General features: G+C 41.3%; 1 protein-coding gene across 1 annotated transcript in view; it reads right to left on the bottom strand.

Annotated features, from left to right (window-relative positions):
- The window catches only part of slit3 (slit homolog 3 (Drosophila)), a 304,073-nt gene that overhangs the window by 182,210 nt on the left and 97,195 nt on the right, over positions 1–24,668 (bottom strand). The gene's annotated exons all lie outside the window — the stretch shown is intronic.

Raw genomic sequence — 24,668 nt, 5'->3', positions numbered from 1 at the left:
AAACAGCAGGAAGAAAAGATCTAGAAAGCACATTTTATTCTGGGACTAAGCTGACTTCTTTATTCATTCAAATGTACCTAAGGAGCTTCAAACAACCTGGTTGCTGGTGGTCATGAGCCCGCCTCCAGCTCCTGGTGAAGGGGCTCTTTCCTCTGGTCCAGCTCAGACTTGGTTCTGAGGTTCTTCCTTTCTTTTTATTTGAAACCCAGGACGGGTACTACATGAACATCAGCACCCCTTTCTGTGTTCCTCTTTCAGATGAAAAATTTTACTGCATTTCCATGATTTGCAGAATATTATTCATCATCCAAATAATCATTTTTTACAAATAAAAAAAAAGCCTTTTTTTCAGCCTAAATAAGGTTGTTGCAAATATGAAGAAAAAAAGAAACCTAAAAAAGTTCTGAAGAAATACTGCAATTAAAAAGCTGCAAAGTGTTGTAGAGCAAATAAAGATTTCCTTTTTTCCAACATAGTAAACATCAATATGTGCAAATATGGTGTCTAGTCACTAAATCATCTGCAGTTTAAGGCACCATCAGTTTTGCTTCACTTCTTCAGATTTAATTCTCTGTTTCTTTTACACAGTAATAAACTGAGGAGATTTAAACCATGACAGAGAGCACGCTTCACTTAGCTGCTAATGTCCGGTTATTATGTTCCTGGTCAAGAAACAGGATTTATATTCAGCTCTCCTTAGATTCAGTGTAGTATTGAGTGTTTTTATTCCACCGGGGAACTATGCAGGAACATCTCTTCAGTCTCATCTGGACAACTGTTGCCAGAGTTTTATTGGTCCAATAAGAGGACCATACTAACAGACACCATGAGAACATGGGAACAAAAAGACTGATGTTTGTCGAGGAAATTCAAAATCCTGCAAAATACTTAAAACCTGATAAACAATAAAACACTTACGGTGCTTCTGTGTTAGGTTAACAAAGAAACTATCAAATTAAATTTGTTAATGGGAAAGGTTATGGCTATCTATCCACGTTGTACCCACTGCATCGACAGAAACCTGCCGCCGACTGAAGACCTGCAGAACTGAGAGGAAGAACCATCTGAGCACACCCTTACTGCTGTATTATCCACCTGTAGGCCCCGCATCACAGGGCGTGGAAACACTGCTGCACAGCGTCACCCGGTGGACAAATCCACATAATGCAACTACAGCTTTCTCCCTCAAGCAGTCCTGAGCACTCTGCTTTTATTTTTATGAATTTACACGAATGCAGGATGAACCAACAGCACCAGTTTGTGTTGATCAAGCAGAAAAACAGCAGGAGCGTAGAGCAGAACATGGAGGAAGTGACCTCAATGTTAGCTCATCTTTTCAGAAGAATAATGATAATTACTGGTTTTAATGGGAAGTGATGGGAAAGTTTTTACTTACACCTCATATCCTCGGATGTTCTAACTTTTTATCAGATCACAATCACAAACGTCAATGTCCTGCAAGCCATGTAGGAGACAGAAAACGTGTGGAAGAAGGTGCTCTGAACATACGGCCTGGAGAAAAAACCCCACTTCACCTCATTCTGAACACACCATCCTCACAGTGACACATGGTGGTGGCAGCATCATGCTGTGGGATGGAGCTAAATCCAGGAAACTGGAGACTGGAGTGGAGATTCGTCTTACAGCAGGACAACCACCCAAAACATACAGCCAGATACACAGTTAATGGTTTAGATCAAAGCATATTCATGTGTTAGAATGGCCTAGTCAAAGTCCAGACCTTAGTCCTACTGAGAATCTTTGGAATTACTTGAAAACTGATTATCTCAGATGTTCTCCATCCAATCCCAGTTTCAACTTTTCATTGCTGAAAGATGTGTGGATACTGAACACCACTGCGAGCAGATGAATGCTCTCAGATTGTTCTGCCACACACCTTCCAAGTCAGCTGCAGTGATTAATCATACTGACATTTATTAGCATAAATGATAGCCGGTGGCTAAAGTTAACTTTTACTCTGCAAGGGAAACAGGAAGTAGAGAAATGTTATTTTCTAATAAAATAAATTACTAACAAGAGTGAAGGGACAGAGGTGAAAGAGGTGGTGAAACTTCTCCAGATGTTCCCACACTGACAAACAGCTTTGCAAAGGGATGAATGAGAACACACACACACCCAGCCCCACACTTACACACACACACACACACACGCACACACACACGCCCGCACACACGCACACACACACACGCACACACACACACACACACACACACACCGAGCCCCACACTTACACACACACACGCACTCTTGTTTTACTATATGTAGTGAGGACCATGTGTTGACTCCCATTGACTTCCATTGATTTTCAGTCATTTTCAACCCTTTCTATGCCCTAACCCTGACAATAACCCTAAACCTAACCATTACCAGTGCATGTCTAACCCTGACAATAACCCTAAACCTAACCATTACCAGTGCATGTCTAACCCGGACAATAACCCTAAACCTAACCATTACCAGTGCTTACCTAACCCTAACCTTAACCTAAACTCAATTCCCATCTTAGTCCTAAACTTAACCGTTAGCAAAATAGGTCGTGAGGACCAGCAAAATGTCCTCACTTTGGTACAAACGGTCCTCAATTTGATGGTGAAATTGGGAAAATGGTTCTCACTGTGATGCCAAGACAGGAACACACACACACACACACACACACACACACACACAGGCAAACACACTTACACGGACATGATGCATTTATCTAAAACTAAATGTGTTTCAACTCTTCCAGCTGTGGATAGTTTTAGGTCTGAAGTTAACTTTGTCTCAATAGTTTTCAGGAGAACTTTCCCTAAATTTAAGGCGATTCTGATAATGAACGAACTCATTATTCTGTTTAAAAAAACCAAAATCGTCTTTATTGGTCATTGCAACGAAATTTGCCCTCTGCATTTAACCCATCCCTTACAGGGAGCAGTGGGCTGCCATTGTGCGGCGCCCGGGGAGCATTCTGGGGCTCAGGGACCCAGAGTGGCGGCCTGTGGGATACAAATCCAGCCCCCTCCTGTTCTAACCACCAGGCCACCACTCCAAATATATCTTTACACATATATGAAAATCATTGACCCGATTTAGTTTAATTTCCTGGGAACAAACTGTTGACTAAATTACAATTTCTTACACCTGCCATCAAAAGGTCATCAGAGGTCATTTTAATAAAACATGTCAGGAGAAACTTTGTCTTGTTGCAGCGGTAACAAAACTTTAAACACTAAACATTAGGTGTATTTTCCTGAGGACAGAGGAGTTAATCAGTCTGACTGAGATGAGTCTGAGCTGCAGCTAGGATGTAAAATCAGCTGGAACACTCCTGGAGCGAAAGGTCAGCGTCTTGTTGCACCAACGCTGACGGACTCTGACCCTCAGAAAGGCTCACATCCTCCTCCAGTGGCTGCCCACAGCTCTGTGTGCTCAGCATGAATAGTTTTAAGGATTTTAAGGGGAACAGTGCACTGTTTATTATGCATGAAAATGGACACCTAAAATAATCCCATGAATTCTGGGAAAATTAAATCTGGGAAAAATATTTACAGATTTGTGCTCGGATTTCATTAATTAATCCATCCATACCAACCTGACCCTGTGTGAAAAAGTATTAACCCTCTAGACCTAATAACTGGTTATTCCAGCCCTGGCAGGAGCAGCTGTTTGTGATAACTGGTAATGAGTCACTAACGTCACTGTGAAGGAATCTGGACCCACTCTGCTTTGTAGAATTGTTCGACTTCAGCCACATTCCTTCCAGCATGAAAGGCCTGAAGCATCTCAGACTAAATTAGGTCCGGACTTTGATTAGGCCACTCCACAACTTTCTCTTTTATTGTCACTGGAAGGTGGCCTTGCTTTGGATCACTGTCCTGTTGCAAAACCCAAGTGAGCTTCAGGATTTTCTGCAGAGCAGCCCAGACCATCACACCTCCACCACCACGTCTAACTGTAGCTATGACGTTCTGTTTCTGAAATGCTGTTAGTGTTACACCAGATGTTTCCAGAAAGGAAGGATCTTCGTGTTCTTTTGGGTCAGCAGTGGTGCTGACCTTAAAACTCTCCCATGAAGGCCATTTCTGCCTAGTCTCTCCTTCTTATTGTTAAGTCATGACCTCTGACCTTAACTGAGGCAGTGAGAGATGCAGAGCTTTAGATGCTGTTCTAGTTCTTCAGTGACCTCCTGGATGAGTTGATGAGAACCTGGGAAGGTTCTCCAGTGTTCCATGTGTTCTCCATGTGTGGATATCATCTATCTAGACAGATAGAGGTCAGAGACTTGGTTTCTCATCTGTTCTTGAATTTCTTCAGATCTGAGTGTGATGTGGTGCTGTTTGAGATCTTTTAGCCCACTTCCTGTTGTCAGACTGGTTCTGTTTGATTTCTTGATTCTGCAGGTCTGGCAGTAATCAGGCCTGGGAGTGGCTAGCGACACTGATGTAAATCCCAGTTTAACTGTGGTTTAACAAAGGGGGCCATTCCTTTTCCAAAGTACTGCATCCCACGCTCATACAAAGAAACACACACCTGCATTTCATCAGAATAATCCCCGTTTCTCCGGGTCTGTCCATCAGTGCCATGTCATTTGTCTTTCTGCATGTCTCAGTTTTCTGTTTTATACTGCTTCAAACCTCACAACTCTGAGCAGGACTTTTATTGATCAGATCAGACACTAAGACTCCAGCAGAAAATGGGTCCTGATTGGAATAAAACCCCAGGAAGTAATCCTATGAAAGCCTGTGTCATGCTCCACTGATTACACTGTCAGCCGGGTCCAATCATTTTGTTTCTATTTTTCCTGTTAGGAACCTTTATATGCTTGTGAGAAGGATGACAACACCAGGGGAAGCTGTGGGGTGACACTAAATCCTCAGACTAGTAATACTGGCTTCCATATGGACACTTTTTATGATAGATGTACTGTGAGGTTCTAGTGAATCCAAGCAGGATCATAAAGACTGACAAACACAATGGAAGCTGGACCTGACCTGGTACAGAACCCTGCAGAACTTTAAACTTTTTTCCATCTTGCCATGTTACAGCCATGAACGACAATCTATTTTATTGGGATTTTGTGTGACAGGTTCGGGATTGGGAAGTGGAAGGAAAATGCATGGATTGTAGGAGCTAGTCCTGCCTCAGTTAGATTTAGGTCTGGACTTTGACTAGGCCATTCTAACACATGAATCTGCTTTGATTTAAATCCCAGTGTATCTCTGGTTGTATGTTTAAGGTGGTTGTCCTGCTGGAAGGTGAACCTCCACCACAGTCTCAAGTCTTCTGCAGCCTCTGACAGGTAATCTGACCAGCTTCCCTGTTCCTGCTGAAGAAAAGCATCCTCACAGCATAATGCTGCCACCACCATGTGTCACTGTGGGGATGGTGTGTTCAGAGTAAAGCAAAGTTTTCCACCACTGTAAGGCCACAAAGTTCAGTTTTGGCCTCATCTGGCCTCAAAGGCAGGATTTCTTTTAGGGGCGCCAGAGTAAAGAGGGCTAAATGCACTTCATTCATGCAATTCTGCACTAGTTAGTGTTGATGTGGCAAAAAATATCCCAATAAAACATCTTTTTAGGCTGGGATGAAATGTGCAAAACCTCGTGAAGTGGCATGGGTTTGTTAGAAGATAACCACATGGAGGTGTTTTCTACATCTAATGGACAGACACAATGAACATGTATCCATCAGTGTGTCCCACCCATGTCCTGCCTGGCAGCAGCTGTTTGTTCAAATAATGTTGACAGAAACTGTAATTCAGGGTAACTGCCACAGTAGCAGGTTAATTACTGGTTTCACTGCATGTCCAGCGGTTTGTGGACAGACCAGCTGCAGCAGCAGAGACATGATGAAAGCAGCAGAGAAGCATTAGATCAGGAAGCTCCTACTAGAGTGAGCGGTGAAGACGGTGAATGAATGGGACATCTATGCTCAGAAGACGGTCTCTGTGTTACATCTGACAGGAACAGGAAGTGGACAGGAAACTTCTGACAGGTGGAGGTAAGTTTTAGGGCTGACAGGCGGTTTGGTTAACAACCCACAGAGGACTGGCAGGGTTAGTTAGGGTGTGTGTGTATGCGTGTGTGTGTGATCGCGCAGGACTTGAGGGGATAATCCTGAGTAGGACCTCTTACTGTGTGGCTTGTGGGGGGAGAGGGCACAGGGCCAAGTCACACACAGACCAAGTATCCAACCGGTATTCCAGATTTTTCCCTTCTCCCCTCTGGACTGTCACACACATGATTAACTATGTGTGTGTGTGTCCATCTCCCTGTACAGGACTATCAATCTACATCAAGTGAATGTGGAAAAGCTTAGACCTGACGGATTTATCTTTCACTGCAGCGTTAAGGCTTTAACACCTTCCAGGTACGATGCAGACCTCTCAGCCTGAGCTTCATCAAGCTGTGCTGCATGGAGAAGGATGAATCAACCTGCATGCATCAATTAGCCAAGAAATGCTGAGTTTCTTTGTTCTGTGGAGTTTGTTTGTGTATCTAATTCATTAATGAGTGTTAGTAAAATAAACTGAATTCTTTGGTTCCAGGTGATTGCTCCAGCCAAGATTTAATCAGCATTTGAAATAAATCCTGAGAAATAAACAGAAATTAACTCTCTGCTTCTTTAATTAGAAATAAATAACATACATTTTTCAGACTGGTTCTTTATAGATTATGAGACTAATTTAATTTACTGCTCATAAATATAATGTAGCTTATCAGCATCGCAGCATCATTTATCAGCTGCTTTTGCTCCAGTCTCAACTGATGTTTTTCTTTCAAGCAATAAAACTAATTGTCTCCGTTTATTTAAATTAATTTAGCAGTTATGGAGCACAGAAACTTTGGTTTGATGGATGGATGAGAAGACTGTTACATTTCCAGGTAAATCAGACATTAATCATTAGGTTTAAAAATGAAGATAAAATCCAACCTAAAACAGAAGTTATCTCAGTGTGAGCTCCAACGTCTGGAAGCTGTTTTTACAGTGGAGCCATATGCTGCTTTTATTTTATCAATTAAGATTTCTGAACATGTAAAATGTTCCCATTTAACAGGCACCAACATCTGCCTTTCAGAACTGATTTATGATGTGAGATTATTTCATTTTCATACCAGCTGGCAGGACTTCACGTCATTTCTGTAAGTGTAGGAATTCTCATGTATTTTACGGTAAGAAAATCAAGGCTGAAGGTTTCCAACCTGGCAAACATACAATCAGCCACAGTAAAAACATTATTAGGCTCATTTTCATTGCTTTCATCTCGGTGTTTTCATCATAATATCTGAACAGTGTCAGTTATAGGCGTGGGTTACCATGGAACAGCTAAAAAACAAGGTTTAATACCTCTCATACATTTTAAACTAGTAGCTATGTTCCTTCCTTCATCTCCTATAAATGAGTTTTTCTTTACTTTATTTTTTCCTCTCCTCAACGTCAACGACAGCGCTCTGACGTTACGACACACACCTACTAGAGAGATTTATTGCCGTGTGGAGTGATAGAAAGCATTAATTGGCTCTGGATGGAGTAGAACAGAACTGGCAGCTGCAAAGAACATTTTATACTGACGGTCTTCCACTCGTTGGTTCCACTCCTCTGTCCACAGAGAGAGAGACATGAACACGGTGAGAACTGTTCACTAATCTGACCTCTTCTAGGACCAAATTAAGGTTAAATCAGGATGTTGTTGCCTATTATTGCATAATTTCCTGTAAAGGCTGGCAGCAGATAAATATGTTCACTAAATATCCCAATCAGGCCCGTGATTGGAGCAAACATCCAAACAATCTTTATTCACTGTGAATTCATGAACCCCCTGTCTCCTTTTCTGACTTTGATGGTCTTTATCTGTCCACGCCAGGAGCAGAAATCTTATCACGTCCTCCAACTTCTTTATTTTTGTTTCCTGCCCAGACTTTGAATCTTTGGGCCTCTGCACCACCGGGCCGGTCCCACATAGCTGAACGCCATCCATCCATAAAACCTCCTCACTGCAGGTTTTTTCCATTTCACCGCTGGCTCCTTTATTCTTCTTCCCACTGTTATTAAAATGCATTTAGATAGTAAAATAAATGTATTTTTTTTTAAAGTTAGTTATTCTGTCACCTTAACTGAACTGTTTAAAGGTTTAAATGTGTCAGTGTTGAACTGTGTGCTGTTGTCTTCATCTCATTCTTCTCTTTTTAACTTCCTTTTGTTTGTAGTTCATGTCTCTGTGTCAGTGATTAATGCATCATATGTGTAACTGTAGCTAATGTGAAAATCCATTAAAGAGCCGTTGAACAATGATGGATGGACATCATTACTTCGGGGAGATCTATAGAAAATGTAAATAATTTTTGTCCTACCATGGCTCATTAGAGACAGACAGCACTGGTTCATCACGTCCAGCATAAACACACATTTTATAGCCACACAGAGTCATTTAATAAGCTCTGGTACCGTTAGGATGATTTCATTATTTTCAACCCAAAATAACCATTATTAGATGACAAAATCAAAATTTAATTGAAGACAATATTTTTCACCCCCTTTAATTTTTTCTCACATTCAGGTTAAAACCATAAAACTTCAGATGTTTTATTTGGGCTTTTCTGTGACGGACCAACACCAAGTCCAGCAGAAATGGGAAGTGGATGGAAAATGATTTTCAAATTTTCATTTTCCACATTAGAATCTGAAAAGTGTGGTGTGAAATTGCATTCAGACCCCTAAGTCAGTACTTTGTAGAACCTTTTCCAGTCTGCAGGTCCAGCTGGAGGCCCTTTAGGGTTTGTCTCCACCAGCTTTGAACTTCTACAGACTAAAAAGGTTCTGATGAAGCAGCTCAAGCTCAGTCAGATTGGATGGAGAACATCTGTGAACATCAGTCCTTTAGGTTTGGACTAGGCCATTCTAACCCATGAATCTGCTTTGATCTAAACCATCCATTGTATCTCAGGCTGGATGTTCAGGGTGGTTGTCCTGCTGGAAGGTGAACCTCCACCCCAGTCTCAGGTCCTCTAACAGGATTTCCTCTAGGATAGTCCTGGATTTAGCTCCATCCATCTTCCCACAGCATGATGGGAAGATGGCCACCCCATGTTTTAAGGTGGGAATGGTGTGTTCAGGTGTAGTAATAAGGAACATGTGTTCTTTGCACCAGTTCTCTGTCTTTCAGAGTGGATGCACCAACACACTGACTGTGGCTCCACCCTTCATTGCATTAAGTGCAGTTGCTCCACAGCAAAGGTTCTGTTTAGCCGAGCAGCATTGCTGAAGTCATCACTGAGGCTGATGACTTTGTGTGAACGGGCTGGCCGCCAGCCAGCCATGAGTATGACATGATCTGCTGTGTAGTGAGATTCAGGATTTATCACCAATGAAGTAGGCACATTTTTTCTGCTTATGTAGACAAAATGAACTTAAAATATGCAGCTGATGAACATTTAAGCCCCGATGGAGGAAAACAAACCAAATTGATTTTCAGAGGAGGGAGGATGGAAACAAACAAAACCACAGATGTTTTATCTGCATGAAGCAAAAAGCAGGAGAATCTGAAAGGATTTGCAAAAGTGATGTGATGTGGAGTAATTAGCTCTGCTAGTCTGTGGCTCTGCAGACTGGAACCCACTCAGAGTTCGTTCTCTTTCTCTGTGTGTTGCTCTGTTCTCTGACCAGGTTTCCATCTAAGGGTTAACACAAACTCTGAACTGGTGCAAAATCAATTAGAGAATATCTATAAATATTCTTTAATTAAATACCAGAAATACAAATCAAACTGAAGTATCATAATGATCAGTTAATGTGTTGTGGTTTATTCTGTAGCAATGTCACTGCTTGATGTTTGCAGACAAACTACATCCATTTATTGACCATTAATGAGAAGTTTCTGTTTAATCTGACGACTGTTAGTCTGTGGACCTTTCCTGAACATTATAAACGTTGTGTCCGCCATATATTTGCTTTACTTATTTGTTCCATCTCTAAAACTATGTTCATAGTTTCAATTATTTTTATTTACATGTAAAATGTTTGCTTTTTCTTTTTCTTATAGTCCCACAGTGAGTCAAAGCATTTCTACTGTAAAGTGATCTCCAGAGTTTTTTAGGTTTGATCAGGGACCTCTACTGGCCCAAACTCTGATTAGGACTAAAATAAATTCAATTCATTTCAGTTTTATTTCTATAGCGCCAATTCGCAACACATGTCATCTCAAGGCACTTTACTAAGTCAATCGAATCATCCAGATTTCAAGTCAGGTTCATACATTCTAATTAATCCTAACTATCAAACAGTCAGATTCAGTTATTTATTCAAATTGGATAAAACGTTTTTCTGTCTAAGGAAACCCAGCAGATTGCATCCAGTCAGTGACTTGCAGCATTCACTCCTCCTGGATGAGCATGTAGAGACAGTGGACAGTCACTGGCGTTGACTTTGCAGCAATCCCTCATACTGAGCATGCATGTAGCGACAGTGGAGAGGAAAAACTCCCTTTTAACAGGAAGAAACCTCCAGCAGAACCAGAACCAGGCTCAGAGTGATCGGATAAACACATTTGTGCTGTAATACAAGCTTTTGGACATATATAAGGTAAGGTAAGGTAAGGTAAGGTAAGGTAAGGCAGAGGTTCCCAAAGTGGGGGGCGCACCCCCTAGGAGGGGCTCAGCGTCATTGCCGGGGGGGCGCAGTATAAATAACTGAAAAAAAGAATGTTTGGACACTGTTAGCATAATGGACAGGTTTCTGGCGGGACTCCCACAAAAACGTAAAAAAGAAGATGAAGAATCACCAAATTTGTTCCAAAACAACTTTCTTCAAAGCCAAAGGTTAGAAAATATGACAAATCATATCTTGCCTTGGGATTCACCTGCACAATGGTGGGTAATGAGAGACCGCAGTGTGTTGTCTGTCTTAAAGTGCTAACTTGTGACAGTTTGAAGCCTAACAAGCTCAGACTCCACTTGGAGAGAAAACATCCAGAGCACAAAGATAAGGCAGTTAATTTTTTTCGACATAAACTCGTAAACTGCCGTGCCCAGCAATGTCTCTTTACTAAAGCTGCAAATGTACCGGCAAACGCTCAACTCAGCTCATATAAAGTTGCTTACCGGGTGGCAAAGTGAAAAAAGCCGCACACAATCGCGGAGGAATTAAATACTTCCTTGTGCTATGGACATAGTTTCAACTATGATTGATGACATAGCAGCCAGCAAACTACGGGCTATTCCTCTGTCTAATAATACTATCGGTAGGCGCATTAATGACATTTCAAAGGACATAGAGGAGCAACTTGATGATAAGGTGCGTGACAGCCGCTTTGCTCTGCACATGGATGAAGCCACCGACAGTAACAAAGACTGATAACTGATAACTTACGTCAGATTCATAGATGGAGATGACATGAGGGAGGAGTTGCTTTTCTGCAAACAAGTTCCCGGTAGAGCCACTGCAGAGGAACTGTTTAAAATTATTGACTCATCCTTGAAAGAGGCTAATTTGAAATGGGAGGACTGTGTGGGGATCTGCACAGACGGGGCGCAGGCCCCTAATTCAACAATGTGGCTACAGTTTAAGTCAAAGACATTGGCTGCATTTTGGATTGGAGTGGAGAAAGATTATCCACTGCTAGGTAAGAGAGCCCTGGCCATACTTCTCCCACATCCTACCTTTGTGAGACAAGTTTTTCTGCTGTGGCCTCAATCAAGACAAAATACAGATCAAAGCTCGACATTGAAAACGAACTTCGAGTGGCAATCTCACAATTGCAACCCAGATTTCAGAAGATCTGCAGCAACAAGTAGGCTCACACCAGTCACTAAAAATATAGGAAAGATGCTGTTTTCACAAGAAACCTTATTTTTCCTCTCAGGGAGTTGTTTGTGTTTTACACAAATTTTTCACATTTTTGAAAAACAGGTTAATAGCAATGTTGAATATTATTATACTGTAAAAAATGTTACATTTGAAATATTTACACTGTAAAAGGTAAAATGGTTTGTTTTGTTACTTGAATGACTCTAGTTTATTTTATTGCAACCTGTAATTTACTGCAGTTTACTGAGTTGTAAAATAAATTGCAATAGCGTTTGAAAACAAAATACGTGTGTCTGGTCGGAGGGTCAATGTGTGCTGGGCTGGGGGGCAGCAAAATTTACCTATGAATCAAAGGGGGGCCCAGGACAAAAAGTGTGGTAAGGTAAGTTTATTTATATAGCACTTTTCAGTAACGAGACACTTAAAGCGCTGTACATACAATTACAATACAATCACAAAGAAAATAAACATACACATACACAGAAAAACAAATCAAATGATTCTACAATCCTTCTAAGAAATCTAAAAATCTATGAATCCTTCTGAGAAATCTAAAAATTTCTGGTCAACATTACAATGATACAGATAACATTAGTAATCCTTTGGATTTTATTGGTAAGAGCTGGTTCTAAACCAATCTTTCTAAAGAGGTAATAACAGTCATTTGCATCCATTGAAATTTAACTAAGCAATCACTGAGTTCTAACTAAGGAAGCTGAGTTACTGGTGTAAAAACAGCTTTTATTCAATTTTTTTAAGAAACTAGTATTATTTTCCTTTCACTGGTAAATCTAAAAATCTATGAAAAGGAGAAGAAATGAAGAAATGAAATCCACATTTAGGTAAAAAATAAGGAGCATGGGAAAGCAACACACATAACAACACAACACACATAAGCAAAGATTTTGCAGGGGCATGGTGGACTTGTGAGGGTGCCAATATTTAAGTATGATCATGTGTGCAAAGAATTAGACTGTCAACACTGACGAAGGTGCCATTGTCCTTGAAAAAGGGATGGAAGTTTTATCAAACGTCCATACAGTTCAGTTCACAGATGAGGGGGGTTGCTGGGGCAGAGTGTCGTATTTAGAGAACATCCAGGAGAAATGTTTTGATAAGAAGCCTGTGGAGGCCGTATCGGGGCGCCTGAATTAGACAAACAAATGTTTTGGTTCAGGCCGGCTGTGATTTTCCACCTGCCTTCAAAGTCTTACTGGCATTCTCAATTTCAAATCCAAATAGCCACATTTCTGGTACTTTCAGTAGATCCTGAGCAAACAACTTTCTCCTAGATTAAATCATATCACCTTTGAGTCCAGCCAGCCTGTGATACTGTTCAAGGATCGCGTCCAGCTTGCAATTCTGCTCTCTTAACATATTAGTTTAAGTGCTGAGAGCTCTAAAGATCCATTCAAACATCCCAGGCAGCTTTGGAGTGCTTTGAACAGCTGCCGATGTTTTACAGATTTTTCGATAAGCCAAGTAACCACCAACTCCAAAAAGCAGAAATCCTGTTATCAGAAATCCAATTATGTACAAATCTTCCACGTCCTCGATTGACATTGTTGTGAGGCACACAATCTTACACTGCTGCCAGGAATCCATTACAGATCCAGAGAAGAACATAAATTAGATTTGAACATTTATATAATTATATAATTTATTTATAATTTATATAATTATTTTGAAGAAATTCTGTCAAAAGAAATAAATAAACTGATGAGAACGGTTTAACAAAGTAGTGGTATAATATTGACTCTGGAGGCCTTGGACATAAATGCATGCCGCACTTTTCAGATTTTTATGAGTTATAAATCATGCATAGTTCAGCACTACTTTGTGTTGTGCAGTCAGTAATTGATTCAATTTTGCTAATGAAGCAGCAGATTGAACTATAGGAGCTCATTGAAGTGCTGAGACTAAGAGAGGATTGTTCATTTATTGTTTATTTCTGGGTCCTAAAGCCTGTTAGATATGCTCTGAATGATGTAAGTTTATCACAAAGACATCAGTCGAACAGGAAATACTGTTGTGATTTATTCATTTAGCTGTTATCCCAGTTCTACGCATGGCTCTGGACTTCGTACTTTGCTGTCGCGCCGGGCTGCTGCCGTATTCCGATCTACCGGAAGTAACAAAAATCACACTGTGAACGCAATGAATGATAAAACTAAAGTAGTAAAAACGGGGGCGCTAAAATCAAGGCAGTGAATGAAAACAGGCAACGTTAAATTTGATAATCTTAATATTTATAACATTAATATTTACCATGTTATCATTTTAATGACCTCCAAATTCACAGATTCTAATTTTCACAAGTTGGTTCTTACGGCACTCAATTTTACCATATTCAGTATTTCACACCTTCAATTAATTTCTAGTTAATTTTTGTTACTTTGATCCCTCATACCAACATGACTACAAACAGAAAGAAAATCTCCTAATGTCTTCAGTTAGTAGCAAATATTTAGCTACAAATATAAGATTTAGTTAGACTCCACAACATGAAGCAGCTGTGCAAAGAGATGCAGACAAGCCCATTGTTTCTCATTTACACCATGGCAGATGATATCTGAAGAGGTGATGCACCATTGAGCAAAGTAACAGCATCATAAAACACTGAGCAGCAATCAGCAGTGATCTGCTGTTAAAATGCATTCTCCTCACATCTTGCTGCTAAATCACGGTATATATGAGCACATTACAGGCCATTTGGTTCCCTTTTCTAGCTTTCAGAAGATTAATGACCCTGCCTCTTGCCATTACAGAGAGAGTCTAGCATGTCTGCTAAGTCCAACAACGCGTTAACAGGCCGGAGGTGTAGAAGGCTGCAGTGACGGGTTGGTATCTCCTCTTAAAGATGAAGAAGTGCAGTTTCCACTCAGAGTGTTTTTACTGCCGGATCTTTACTATCAGATCTCACCTCAGGGCTGAAACAAGACGGCCATGTTAACCAGAAATTTGCCATGTGTACGTATGCCTTACACACATGTGCATGCTTTGTATGTTGTCTTCAGGTACGATGCCATGTTATTCCAGCAGCCCGTAGGTCTCAGCCCCATAAATCACATCCATCATTGAAAGCTTCGGCGTGGGCGTGCACTCCAGGACCCGTAATTTTAGATGTGGAGCCAACACCTGTTACTAATCACCATCAACGAGCAGCAGGGGGAGGGGAATGAGGTGATGTGTTAATATTTTTACACACACACCTTTGTTCACATGTGTGTCACACCTAAAGGTACAAATGCAGCTGTGATTGATCCCTCAGTGGACATTAGTCTGATGGTCCAGAGGAGCAGGCTGAGTAACAGCGAGAGCATCAGGAGGAGCATCAGAAAGGAGTCAGGAAATCGACCGAATAAGAAGCAGACAGACAGGGATGCATTGAAAAGGGCAGCACTGGGTTTTCAGTTTGATGCTGAGAAAACTACAGAACATCCCTGCTGAATGAAAGGAAGCAGAGGATGAGACGTGAAGAAAGAAAGAGACGCTGCAGCTCAAACAGGCTGGAAACAACAAAAACCATCAACCAGTTCAAGAACCTGCAAACCTATACGACTAAAAGCAGCTACACAATATATCCAAACGCAATCATCATCGCAAAATCAGTGTACGCAATCTCACAAAAGACTGCTTGGATGCATTGATTGGTACGATACTATGTTTCAAGTGTCATGCATTCACAATCTGCAATGAATCATATTTTTCATGGCGAAGACACTGAGGCTCAATGTGAGCATCATCTGAAGAGTCAAAGCTACGGGCTAATAATAACTTATATTGTTGTTGCACCTTGAAGCAGTAGTAAAAATATTTTACATTTTCCTGATATCATGCAGCCCTGCAACTAAATCCCATAACTTATTTGATCATGTGCTTGAAGATCCTCCTCCACCCTCCTCTCTGCTGCAGGCCTGATAGAAGCTCTGCAGCCACCTTTGGTTCCCTGGGTGACCAGTGTCTCCTCCTCCATCATGGATTCCTCTCTCATCTCCTCTCTGCCTTTGTTAACATGTGTGTCATTCTAAGCTTCTATTATCTTTGTTAAAAGCTAAGAAAGTCAAATGATGCTGTAAGGGACATTTATTATACGTTTATAACTATTAGTAAATTTTGCAGGTTTTAATTCTGTATTTTTGCTTCAGTCTATGTGTCACCATCAAATTATCAAATTTATAACACATTCCTACATATAGTGCTGCCATCCATCCATTATCTATACCTGCTTGTCCTTGCAAGGTCACATCTCCTTTCCTCTCTTGCTACCTGCCTTCTGGACTCCAAGATCAACCCAAGGAACCACATAACCTTTGCTCACCTGCCTGTCCACCCTCCAACGCCTATCGCTCCTCTGAGGCGCTGCCATCTGAAAGACCAAACAATCGAGATCCAGTGTCGAAAACCTCTTGGTTTTTCCACCTGCTGAGCTCTGTGGACGACTTACTTCCTCCTGACGAGCTTCCATCCTTCTGCGACAGTAAGACCTCATCATATCCTTTGAGTGCAACCTTATATTAACATTACTCAAGTGGCCAGTAACAAATCACATCTCTTCTGAGTCCCGAGCCAGACCGATCCGGGAGACCCAGATGGTTCTCACTCGTCGTCTTTCAATAAACTTGTTAAAACGTTGCTCTGCCTCCGTAGTTGTTGCTCTTTCACAGAGTTGGCTATTTGCCATTATGCCACCTATGGGCAATGTGGAGTAGCCAGAGAGAACCCACGCATGCAGAAAGAGTCCAGGCTGGGGTTCAAACCCAGGACCTTCTTGCTGCAAGGTAACAGTGCTAGCAACTGCACCACCACACAGCCCTAATAACTAGTCACTACGTGAAATGATTTTTGAAGCAGCAAGAAATATTTATTTTCTGTAAGCCGTTCGATCATGACAACATTTCTGTTTTAACGTTTCACGTAAAACTGTCGTATTTTTACTCAAGAATCTTATTTGGGTAAAAGACAAAGTCAGATGCTGAGCAGAGGCAGATTTCATGCTGGTGAGAAATGTCATGGCGTTTTAACATCATAAGATCTTGTTCACCTCTCTTCTAAAAGCCAGAAGGAAAATGTACAAATAAAACTAAAAATATGCATTGAAGCACGGTTGATGATGAAGCCATGATTGTCTGACAGCTCCTGCACATCTGCTATCTCTCACAATCTGAACGGATGAAGAAGAAATCCAGCTGCTGGGAGGATGGATGGCTCTATGGATTAAGATGCAGAGCAGCATGGAGGAGTGATGTTCCAAACAGGTGCTTTGCTGCATCTTTTACCATAAGGTTTATAAATGTTGGGAAGAATGAACGAAGGGATTCTGCAGCTGATTCCCTCAGGAAATGGATGAATGGATTTATGAATGGATGGAGAGATGGATGATGGTGGTTTAAAATGCAGTCCCATCTGTCATCTGCTGCGTAAAATCAGAACCTCATTATTGGTCGACACTCAATAACACAGAGCTTTTACCTCCAAGATTGTCTGCAGGGCTCTTTCCTAAAACACAAAACCTCACATCTCCTCCTGTAGCTCGCCTTCTGATATTAACTCCTTACATTCTGGCCTTTCAATCTCCAACTGCTCCTTTTTCCCTCTCTCTGTCAGCATCCCAGCTTTTCTTCTGCTTTGCATTAGTTCTGCAGGTTTTGAAGTGATCATCATGCATGATCACTAGCAGACCTGCCCTCTGAGGAGAAGGCAGGAGCAAAATGTAAGACCATAAAGGTCAGAGGAAAGAAAGATGATGAAAGCTGGAAGGTGATGGAGACAAAACATTAAACATATTTGGTCAACTTTAATGAAGGAAAAGGAGTTTTTGTTTTCCAGATGAATAAAATCATCAAACGACAACAAAACAGAAAGATCTGTAAAACAAATCTGCACCTAAGCTTTGCCTGAGCTTAGTTTTAGAGAATCCAAGAAATTATCTGTAACTCCTGATTGGCCTGAAGTCTAATTTGGATAAATTTAGCCGAAGCCTTTTCAGTTTCTCTGCTGCTGAATCTGAACCTAAACATAAGCGGCACGCCAAGCCTGGGAAAGGATCCTTTTCTCTTGGAAGAGTTTACATCTGATATGTAGGAAGTTTACTTATTTGGAGCAATTTAGTCATTTCAAGCACATCAGTGTAATCCAATCAGTTTTCCAGAGAGCAGGAATGCTGGTAGCTGCCCTGGAAGATTCAGAGAAGTTTGGGAATGTTTCATGTTCATTTTCTTCAAACATGTTCTGGGTGTCTTAATGATGGTGTTGTCATTTCTACACAGTGTGGCTGTTACACCACAGGAATGTCTCATCTAGCCAGGGTTGCTTTTGAACCACCCCCACAAAGAATCCACACAACGTGCCATGTGCTCCGTAAGTCACTCAGACATAGCGTGAAGCAGCTTAATTTGGACCGTATTGGTTTTTAAATGCCTACACAAAACAGATGGGTGTTGGGTTACATACAGTTCAATCAGGCAGAAAAAGACTGAATATCAGCAGGAAGAAAGGAGGCTGAGGAAGGTGGAGAGACAGATGGGTGGAGTGGGTGATCTGGCTGATCAGGAGAGGGTAGATTAGCCTCGAAATCTGACCCTTGTCATCTACAGTAGCTCGCATAGGTGTCCCCACCCCAGATAACATGCCAGGTGTTTGTGAGGTTCTTATAAATCATCTCAATACCTTTTCATGTACAGTACAGACCAAAAGTTTGGACACACCTTCTCATTCAGAGAATTTTCTTTATTTTCATGACTATGAATATTGTAGCTTCACACTAAAGGCATCAAAACTATGAATTAACACATGTGGAATTATATACTGAACAAAAAAGTGTGAAACAACTGAAAATATGTCTTATATTCTAGGTTCTTCAAAGTAGCCACCTTTTGCTTTGATTACTGCTCCACACACTCTTGGTATTCTGTTGATGAGCTTCAAGAGGTAGTCACCTGAAATGGTTTTCACTTCACAGGTGTGCCCTGTCAGGTTTAATAAGTGGGATTTCAAGTCTTATAAATGGTGTTGGGACCATCAGTTGTGTTGTGCAGGAGGTGGATACAGTACACAGCTGATAGTCCTGCTGAATAGACTGTTAGAATTTGTATTATGGCAAGAAGAAAGCAGCTAAGTAAAGAAAAACGAGTGGCCATCATTACTTTAAGAAATGAAGGTCAGTCAGTCCGAACAATTGGGAAAACTTTGAAAGTGTCCCCAAGTGCAGTCGCAAAAACCATCAAGCGCTACAAAAAAACTGGCTCACATGAGGACCGCCCCAGGAAAGGAAGACCAAGAGTCACCTCTGCTGCGGATGATAAGTTCATCCGAGTCACCAGCTTCAGAAATCGCAGGTTAACAGCAGCTCAGATTAGAGAACAGGTCAATGCCACACAGAGTTCTAGCAGCAGACACATCTCTAGAACAACTGTTAAGAGGAGACTGTGTGAATCAGGCCTTCATGGTAAAATAGCTGCTAGGAAACCACTGCTGAGGACAGGCAACAAGCAGAAGAGACTTGTTTGGGATAAATAACACAAGGAATGGACATTAGACCAGTGGAAATCTGTGCTTTGGTCTGATGAGTCCAAGTTTGAGATCTTTGGTTTCAACCACCGTGTCTTTGTGCGGCGCAGAAGAGGTGAACGGATGGACTCTACATGCCTGGTTCCCATCGTGAAGCATGGAGGAGGAGGTGTGATGGTGTGGGGGTGCTTTGCTGGTAACACTGTTGGGGATTTATTTAAAATTGAAGGCATACTGAACCAGCATGGCTACCACAGCATCTTGCAGCGGCTTGCTATTCCATCCGGTTTGCGTTTAGTTGGACCATCATTTATTTTTCAACAGGACAATGACCCCAAACACACCTCCAGGCTGTGTAAGGGCTATTTGACCAAGAAGGAGAATGATGGGGTGCTGTGCCAGATGACCTGGCCTCCACAGTCACCGGACCTGAACCGGTGACCCCAAACCCCAAGATGGTTTGGGGTGAGCTGGACCGCAGAGTGAAGGCAAAAGGGCCAACAAGTGCTAAGCATCTCTGGGAACTCCTTCAATACTGTTTCAGGTGACTACCTCTTGAAGCTCATCAACAGAATACCAAGAGTGTGCAGAGCAGTAATCACAGCAAAAGGTGGCTACTTTGAAGAACCTAGAATATAAGACATATTTTCAGTTGTTTCACACTTTTTTGCTAAGTATATAATTCCACATGTGTTAATTCATAGTTTTGATGCCTTCAATGTGAAGCTACAATATTCATAGTCATGAAAATAAAGAAAACTCTTTGAATGAGAAGGTGTGTCCAAAATGTTGGTCTGTACTATACATTTCAAATGAAATCCCCATTTCCATGGTTTTGCTCCATCTTTAACTAAAACCTTGTTGAACAACCTTCAAGTCCAGGCCCAGAGTTCAGTCTGTCAGAATACCACACGTGACTCTGACCCGGTCATCCCAGAGCCTTTCTTCCAGTAAAGCCATGGATTAGTTCATTCGGATGTCTGCTTGGACTCGCAGTGACGCTCCAAAATAAAATCCCTCTTCATATTCATCTTCCAGACACCTGAACATCTTGGGTCAAACTTGACTGCTACTTCAAACTTTATGTAAATTCTTCCACCTCAACAAAAACCCAGTTCCACCCTAAGAAAAGCAACCCCAAAGCATGATGCTTCCACCCCCATGCTTCACTCCGTGTTTGAGCCTCTTCCTGTGATGCTTGGTGTTGTTTTAGTGCCAAATGTACTCTGAACCTTTGTGGCCTAAGGTTCATGTGCAGGTTCCATCAGACCAGAACAAAATTCAACACGGTTCTCCCACAAACATTTAGCCAAGCCAGGATGTTTTCTGTGGAACGTAAAGCATTTAATAATAATGAATGTTATTTATAAAGTACTTTACGTTTATAGAAAGCTCAAAGTGCTTCACTTACTGAAACCCTCGATATAACAAAAACAGGAACCTTAAAATGCTGATAAAACACACAAAAACAGTTCAAATAAGAACAGGACAAAACATTTAAAGTGAGATAATTAAAAACGGTAAAAAGAACGTTTTCCAGGCCAGTTTTAAAGCATGGCGTGGTCTGTGGAGCTGTTAGATGTGGAGGCAGAAAGGTCGGGTCGGGTCGGGTCAGGTCTGCTATGGTACCAGAGCGAGTCCTGGGAATGTGAAGAAGGTCGGTGTTGGAGAAGGGGTGAGAGCCTGCGGGACAGAAAAGACTGAGGAGGTCTTTTAAGTTAAATGGAGAATTACTGTGCTGACAGTGGAAAGTGAGCAGGGGGATGTTGAAGGTGATCCTGGCAGAGATGGGAAGCCAGTGAAGTGAACAGAGAAAAAGGTCCTGTGTTCATGTTTACGCACTCTCGTCAGCGCTGTTCGAAACATCTCTGTATGTTCATGCCAGGAATCCCAAAGAGAAGTGCACTGCAATAGTCAAGTCTGGAGGAGGTGAAGGCATGGATGAGCTTCTCTGCATCAGCAAGGGAGAGTGTGGGCTGGAGTTCTGCAATATTTCAGGGGTGGAAGAAGGACATTTTACCGATGTGCTGAAATGGCTTTCAAAGGTGATCTGTGGATCAAAAATAACACTAAGATTGGTGACTGTACTGGAAACAGAAATGTGGAGGATACAGGAGACCACATGAAGGAGATAACTAGTCGGTCTCTGTGGGATTCTTTGCAGCTTTCTTCTGACTCATACATTTATAAAATGAAATCATTTTGATCCCTCAGTAAAAGTAAGAAAACATGAAGTTTAACTTCACTATAACTGATGTCAACATAACCAACCAACTCAATCAATCAATCAATCAATCAATCATGATGGGTTCTTGAAGAAAATCGTTTTATAAGAATGAGAAACAAATTCAAATATATACATTTTCAGGTTTTTTTAAGTTTTGCTGATTTAAAACTTGGAGATTTTCCGAATCATCTGTTGGTGTTTAGGGGGAACTGTTTCTTCTTCCCAGGACAACATGCAAACATTAATGTGCACATTGATGGTTGATAGTATCTGGATTTCTGGAGACAGTTTCATGCAGCTCCACTGATGACCGTTGGTACAACAGCATGAAACTGAACCAAAGAAGAAGAAGCCACTGAAAGCAGCGTAAACATGCCTGTAAATTATCCAGGTACAGAAATATAAGAAAAGTTGTTTTATGGCAAAGAAAATATAAGAAACACGGGATTGTTTACAAGAAAACATCTTCAGTGGGAGTTTGATGTAGGTGGAAACTATACCTTTATCTCCATCTGTTGTTCAATAAAAATGCTGATTTATGTTTTATTGCAATGTAAAGTAATAGTCAGTCAGTCAGTCAGTCATTTTCTACCGCTTATTCCATAGTGGGTCACGGGGGAGCTGGTGCCTATCTCCAGCAGTCTATGGGCGAGAGGCGGGGTACACCCTGGACAGGTCGCCAGTCCATCACAGGGCAACACACAAACAACCACACACACACTCATTCATACACCTAAGGGCAATTTAGAGAAACCAATTAACCTAACAGGCATGTCTTTGGACTGTGGGAGGAAGCCAGAGTACCCGGTGAGAACCCATGCATGCACGGGGAGAACATGCAAACTCCATGCAGAAAGACCCCCGGCCGGGAATTGAACCCAGGACCTTCTTGCTGCAAGGCAACAGTGCTACCAACTGCGCCACCGTGCAAAGTAAAGTAATAAATCATAATATTTAAAAAGGTGTTTTCCAAACTGTGTGGTATTCATTTTTCACCATGTTATTTACTGTAATTGACTGCAGATTTGATTGATCTAAACATGAGCTGAGAGGTCACAAAGGTCAGTGTTGTTGGATGAGATTGGTCCTGATGTCCACCATCCATAAAGCCATCAAATGAGATCTGGACATGACCCTCTGGACTACATCTGGTGCACAGCTGTCCACACTGCATGTGTCATCAGCAGTTCCCCTCCCTGCCAGTCACCTCCACTCACAGATAAACTGCATGAATGTCAGAATGTCAAATAAAAACAAGCTTTATACTCAGGCAGAAAATAAATCCATAAAAGCACATATATGTTTATGACGGTGATTCTGATTAAATAAAAACAAGAAAACACGTAAACGTACAGATTTTTTAGATCTATTCTTGTCATCAGATTGGAAACATCAACAACCCAGAGAACAAAATGTATCCATCCTCTTTATGAAAAGGTTCCATTAATTTCTTTGTTTTAAAATGTAAAATAGAAATAAAATGTCAGCTCTTCAAAAATATATATTTTTGACAGCAAGTATTTATCAAAAGTTATAAGCAGTCATTTTTTTACAAGGTCTTGTAACATTTGAAGTTTTATTTGGCTGAACTAATACTGTACTACCACCATGATAATCATTAAAACCAGACACGATATCTGAGCTACAGTCTATGTTTTTAAGATGAAACAAGAACGAGGAAATTTTATGCATCTGAGCAAGAGTGCAGAGCTGCAATGAATAGAATGGGCCTTACAGATCTAATCATCTCTCTGCTTCGGCAGCTCATTAATATTTCTTATTCCTTTATGATCTAAGATCCTCATATCACAGCCCCCCTAATGGGCAGTAATCATATACAGTTTTATAGTAACTGCAGGAAGTTTGACAACATCCTCCTTCTCTCCCTGAATAAGACCTCAAAATAAATATTTCATATATTCCTGGAGAGGATCATCAGAAATATATAAAACCTTTTCTCTTTTCTAAAGATCAGGTTAAACTGTAAGGAGAATAATTCATGAAGTCATAAGAAGCGGACGGTACGAGATGAAACCAGACTTCATCATCAGCAGTGAACGAATGAAAGTACGTGTGACTGATGTCTAAAGCTTGGAGGCAGCTGAGTTTCAACCAGATTAACCTGGCCCCGCTGCACTTTAATACTGCTCCCCGTCAGGTGTTAAATATTAATTACACTAATGAGATTCAATGCAAAAGCTTATTTGTCTGACTGCAGAGCAGATCTGTTACACACAAGTTCTATTAACTTTCACTCATTTTAGTAACAGCATTTATGCCTAGAACTGACCCTAACTATTATTTGGCTGACCCTAAACAAAACGTAGCCCTAAACCTAACCCCTCTCCTAAAAATAGGGGTCCGCCAAGCCAGGAACCCATAAGGTCCACCAGTCTTCAAAATGTTGCTAAATAGCCCAGAAAAGAAAATGTAGCGCACACACTGCAAAGAATAGATTTCCATTAAAGCACCTCTATAAAGTGTATATATAGTGTACTGTGATACTGCAATGATGATAAATGTGTATATTGTGTGGCTCTAACTAACATCAGTTTTTAGTCCCGACAGGATCTCAGTTTGAAGACAGAGCTTCTGATCAGGAAGCAGTAATATTGGCAACCAGGTGCCCTTTTCATCCGGTTTCTATCAAAATCTGTCATTCAGTCACAATGAAGGACAAGAAGGGTCTGTAACATGACAGAGGTGGAGCTTAGCTGAATTGAAGCTCATTAAGGATCAAAGTTATTTCGGTGATTTATTCCTTTCTTGTTGTTGAAAATAAATCCAAGTCTTAAAAGAGGCGGAGGAGATGAGGATGCAGCTCTGGTCACAGCTGCTGCAGGTTAACAGAGTCCCTTCATCAATAACCCGCAGTCAGACTGATGCAACACACTCATCTCAGCCCAGACGGCGCTGCCAGTATATCAGGCCAGGCTGTCAGTCGTAAAGTCACACGTCCACGTTTCCGTTTGATGTCTGGTGCTTGGCGAGGTCAGAGGGGGACTTCAGCAGGCCCCTGCCAGTAAACAACCGCCATGTGGAGCTGATGGAGGTCCGCCTCTGTAAACACGACACATCTTCTGAATCAGATTCGGGTGGAGTTATAAAAGCAGCTTTGATAAGGGCG

The sequence above is a fragment of the Girardinichthys multiradiatus genome, chromosome 23, assembly GCF_021462225.1.
Source record: "Girardinichthys multiradiatus isolate DD_20200921_A chromosome 23, DD_fGirMul_XY1, whole genome shotgun sequence".
NCBI lineage: Eukaryota > Metazoa > Chordata > Actinopteri > Cyprinodontiformes > Goodeidae > Girardinichthys > Girardinichthys multiradiatus.
This window is presented reverse-complemented; position numbering and strand designations above follow the sequence as displayed.